Here is a 5,342-nt window from a genome sequence, read left to right as displayed (position 1 = left end):
CCTTGGTCATCTTGGATGTCTTGGGGTGGAGGAGGTGCTTTCCCACGGCTCCCCCAATCGACTAAGTTTCTCCTCTCCTTCCTGTTTCTAGGAGGAGGGACATACTCTTCTTCGTTGTCTGACCGGACCGACCCTCTTGAAGGGCGGATCCTATTGCTAGGATCGTTCCCTATCCGGTCGAAGACGCTTACTGACCTCTGGTCATGTTCTTGTGGAAAGTTGTCCCCCAAGAGTGGTTCTGATGGATGGCTCTCCTGCATATAAGATGTTGCTTCGGTGTTATGCTCTCTTTCGAGAGGACGTTCGGTGTGCCGGCTCATGTGGCCTCGAGAATGAGACAAAGGGATTTCCCGCACCGGATACGATCCTTGGGGCATCTGGTGTCCCTGAGCTTGCATGAGAAGTTCCCGCATCGCCATATTCTGAGCTGCTATGTCTCTCATGCCTGCAGCTATCTGGGCCATTCCTTCGGTGAGTACGGCTGTTCTTTCACCTCGTCGACGCCGGTGATGCGGTCTCTGATTAGTAACATTGTTATGAAGTACTTCCTCTTCAGAGGCCTCTCTGATGGGGTTGTCTTCACGGCTGTAACTCATCCTACCTCTTCTTTCAAGGATAGTAAGAACTTGGATTGTAACTCGACTTTTATTCTTTTTCAAGAATGCCTCCCTTTTCAGGGTCAGTCGCCGGTTTTCCGGTAGCTTCTCCGACGGGGAATGTAGGACTTTGAATGGGGAATGACGGTTCTCACAGACGGCGCCAAACTGTTGACCTCTAAAAATGGCTCTTCCACGTGGCCAACTTTTAGCTACTCCACGTATTCCTCCCTACGAAATGAACAAACTGTCAGGCGCACACGGCCGGAACCAACGGGGGTGGCGGCCGTATACACTCCGACGGCCAAGTCAGGTTTGGGTGGTCGGAACAGTGTCCAGGGACTACACAAATCAATCAGTCAATAAAGAGGGAGGAGAATATATAAACTTGTTATGGAGTGCTATCTATTGAGAGTTTCATTACCTTTGCCTCTGGCCAATCTTTGGGTATTTATAGGTGGTATGAACCGTGGGATGTGGAACACGTGTATACATCTGACGGTATGAAGCGTCTGCTCATAGGCGTCAATCAGCCGCGCTTGTAGAGTGGGCGGACAGTTTGTTTCCCCCGAGTTGAATTGACATAAAGTTGATAAGTCACATCAAATAGCTTTATGGGGGACGTCAAATCAATTTAAACCTTATATGCAGAGCAAATCTTAAATTGGCAGCGAATCTTCTAACGGGGGTTCAAGCCACTTGAACCCGACCTCGGAGACGGGACACTTCGGCAGATCAGTGACAGGAATCGGTGTATCACTTTGGAGAGGCTTCGGGAGGTCGGAGTGGTCTATTTGATTTTACCGACTTCGGAGTGGCGAGGTGACACTTCGGTACTTCGGTACCGAGGCTCGTAAAATGAGGCGTAAAAGCTAGCATATCTCGATAGCGCTTCTACACCAAAAGTGTGTAGGCATAGAAGTACAAAGGTGTACGATGCTAGTGCCGTCCCGTCGCGAGCAACTCCTTGATACAAGCAGCATTGACATTATCGGTCGAATTTATGAGGCTGTTGATCTTCGTCGCCACTACCTTCGCTGTACATATGCTCGGTCAACAGAGAACGATAGTTCGTGCACATTGATTTTCTTGTGCTTTCTCTTCTGCGCCTTCTGGGACGACTGTAGTTTTTCACCACTTCAAGCATTGGAAGCGTTCATGGTTGTACTCATTCTACCGTCTCCTCATTACTAGAACAGTTGCCCTCTTTATCGACGAAAATCGTGTCCGGTTGGTTCGCTGTCACATTGTCCTTGAACACAGCGAAGCCCATTCTACATAACTTTGTTGGGATCATTGCGTGCTTGTCACCATCATAACTGTCACCAAATAGCACACGATATAGAATGTAAATCTCATTCACGTCTTTGTCTTTGAAGTCCTTGTACTCTTTGTTCTCCTGCAGTAAAGAAGGGACAAGAAAATGGGATATTCAAACAACATAAATGAATAAAAGAAAAAACAGTTTCAAAAAATTATCTAGCTCACCTTCCTTCCCAAAAACAACAATTCCATCAACTACGATTAAACTAAATTCATACCGAAAAAGAGACTTGAAAGAACACAACAAGCACAACAGATGGATACATATGATGAATTTCAAGTTCCATCAATTCATGAATCACGACTTTCGTTATAAAAAATTTATGTGCCTAGCATGAATACTCCATTTTTTTCCAGGATAAACAGTGTTTATTACTAGAAAGAAAAAAGTGTATAATGAAGAACATGGTCTCCTTGATATAAAGAGAAACCAAAAGAAAAAAGAATGGCAAACAAATAATTCCTCCCAACCATATTGCACATACTTTATAATTTCATTACTTGGAACAGCTAGCTGCCTTCACTCACAAATAGGAAAGGAATATTTTCTCGTATGCACAGAGATGTCCATTTGTGATCTGAAAATATTCTTCCTTGAGTCTATACCAAATACACCTAATAATTGTAATCATGCAAACTTCAACGAAATATTATTATCCTACCTCCATAACCCCAAAATTTTATAAAGATCAAGTTTATAGTTCATCCCCACTCTCTCCTCTGTCTCCTATTTCCATTCCACGTCCTGTAGTATTTTCCTAAGAGTGAGAGAGATTTGAGTGAATTGACTGAACATATTCTAAAGAGTATAATAGGTTGAAACCCTAGATTGTTGAAATAAAAAGGTTGAGCCCGAAGATGACATTCTGTCAACAATAGATTCAGTTTCTTTGAATTCTAGCAACATCTTCCCAAACAAAACCTGGTCTAGACATCAGTGGATTGAAAATAAAAATTACAAGGTTCTCATACATGACAATGAAGATATCAGTAAACCGTGACAATTTCAACAACAGAGTTTTTGGAAATGATAGCAATGCCTTTGTAAATATATAGCAGCCTGCCCCTATCATCATCATCTTATTTCAATTACTTTAGGAATTAAATTTCTGACCCACCCTTGAGTACTTATTATAATTTGACGGGGTTCGCACAAAAAGCAAAATCGTCTGAAACATATGCCGGGCATAATTTTGAATTGCAGAAGTAGAATCTGTCCATATCCTGCATCTATCTCAAAGGCGACTCATTAGCGTTAGCACACAAGACACTTCCATAGGATGTAAAAGAACTAGTACTTCATAGGAACATGCATGGAACTTTATTTTATGGCAAGTTATACAGCATACCAGTGTCTAATATGACAACCAGTTTCAATGTAGACAACTCAGTACACGAACAACATAAATGAAAGTTAATCTTGTGATAGCGGACAGTTTAGATGACGGCTTAAGTACCCAATGAATATCCAACCACCATAATAAATTTTGGAGTAAATCGGAGCATATTTCAGTTTCAAGTCACAGAAAATAGACGAGCATATGCAGATTACACTGATAATGAAGAAAGGAGTCACTAATTACAGCAAAGCAAACAGATTTCAATTACACAATGCTGTAGGTATACACTAACGTGAAACATATGCTGCCTACCGAAGAGCCAGAGACTTATCCTATTTTTTCTCGTCCACCACTCCTCAGACGCTACAACCCGGCCTGTTGACGGGTCGTATTTGACCCCGTTGCAAGATAAAAGTTCGGAGAGGCGCTTGTGGTCGCGACGCATTGCATCCCAATGGTTGCGGAGTTGTTTGCTCCAATTGTAACCGGATAACGAATTAAACAACGTAACCCCATTCTCCCAGCCATGTTTCATGAAACACCTGCCATGCCAATGGCCTTCGACAATTGTTTTTCACAAGCTGCAATGAATGTCATCCTCTCGACTTGCTTCCACTTTGCATTTTCCCTTGATTCTACCTCATTTGCTACTTCGGGTGCACTGAATGATGCCTGCTGAGGACTGTAACCCATCTGTAAGAAGGAAGAAGGATGTGGAAAATTCAAGAAAGTGTGAAATTTGAACCGAAAATCAAATTACCCATCGCCTGACCTGGCTAGAAAATAGATCCGTGGGGTTGAACGACAATTGAAAACGAAGGCAGGACGAACGCTGGTGTCATAGTATGAAATGTTGGTCAAATCTTATCTCAAGAATTGGGTATGGAGTGCGCCAACTGAAATGGAAAATGAGAAAGCTGGTGGGACACAGTTGCAGGGTACATACCTGGTTGGATATTTGGTAGTCTTGAATCGGAGTTGGCTGACTTGTGGTTGTGGTTGCGGATCGATGAGGACATCTGAAAAGGCTACAAATTGTCGGAGGTTCTTCCCTCGTCTGGGTTTCTTTCGATAAGTCTAGAGGATTGCACTGTGGACTTTTTTATTCTGGGAATGGGACAAAGGGCAAATGGGAAAAATTAATGGGACAACTTTGAAAATGGCCGGTAAATTCTTCCTTTTTTTCATAATAGTCTTTTCTATTAAAAGTACTATATTGCCCTTAATGAAATTATTTGCAAAATCTATCTTATATCTTTAAGGATTTATCAATCAGGTCCTATATCTATATTTTTCAATCTTTTGAACACCTTTAAATATTCTTTATATTTTAATAATTCTTCAAAGATTATAGGTTGGCCTTTTTTGGTTATGTATCCTTTAAATAATCCTTCTGGAATTTCTTCTTGTATATTTGTATGTTTAGTTATAATATCTTCTACTTTTCTTATTTCTCTGCTAGTTCCTACAGAATCAAATCCTATATTATTTCTACAATTATGATCTATATCTCTGTATATTTCTTCTGTTTTTTCTTTACCAACAGGAAATATATCATCAGATTTTTTATCTAGTTTAAGTAAGAACGAAACATCTTTTTCATCTAAAATTAAAATAAAATTATTATTATCATTAATAGTTGAAGTAGATGCTTGTGAATTGTTCATGAAAATAATTAAAGTATAAGCATGTAAAAATAAGTAAATAACTTACAGTAATCAAGTGGAAATAAACAGGCTTTCCTCCAGTATGCTCTTATAGATGTTTTGCATGTACTTAATCAATCTTCTGAATCAAGTAAAGATTTAAAATGTTTTTGAAATCATTTGGGTCCACAACTATTTCCGCAAAAGGCTTTTCAATTAAGGTTGCACTTCTCATTCTAGAGAACTAGCCGTGTTTCCACAGACGCTATCTCACAGTATCCAGAGTCTCTATTTTCACCTCTATCCAAACTCTTTTCAGAATCAAGTTCTTACTTGGAACGAAATTTTAAAAGATAACTCACACACAAGGTGCTACAAATTTTGTTAGAAAACTGCCTTTTTCCCCTAACTATTTATCAAAGACGGGTACTTTGGCA

At 40.4% G+C, this 5,342-nt stretch overlaps 1 long non-coding RNA gene across 3 annotated transcripts; it reads right to left on the bottom strand.

Moving 5' to 3' along the window:
- Positions 1–1,448: 1,448 nt before the first annotated feature.
- On the bottom strand, positions 1,449–4,377 carry LOC111409901. Of its 3 annotated transcripts, XR_002705573.1 has the most exons (4): positions 4,206–4,377; positions 4,032–4,091; positions 3,572–3,952; positions 1,449–1,995 (listed from the first exon to the last, which is right to left on the bottom strand). It is a non-coding gene; the product is annotated as an uncharacterized LOC111409901 (long non-coding RNA). The 3 variants fall into 3 exon arrangements; XR_002705571.1 differs by lacking the exon at positions 1,449–1,995 and having other exon boundaries at positions 2,862–3,952; XR_002705572.1 differs by lacking the exons at positions 1,449–1,995; positions 4,032–4,091 and having other exon boundaries at positions 2,862–3,952.
- Between the last annotated feature and the right edge of the window lie 965 nt (positions 4,378–5,342).

Source organism: Olea europaea, chromosome 15 (assembly GCF_002742605.1).
Source record: "Olea europaea var. sylvestris chromosome 15, O_europaea_v1, whole genome shotgun sequence".
In the NCBI taxonomy this organism is placed as follows: Eukaryota; Viridiplantae; Streptophyta; class Magnoliopsida; order Lamiales; family Oleaceae; genus Olea; species Olea europaea.
This window is presented reverse-complemented; position numbering and strand designations above follow the sequence as displayed.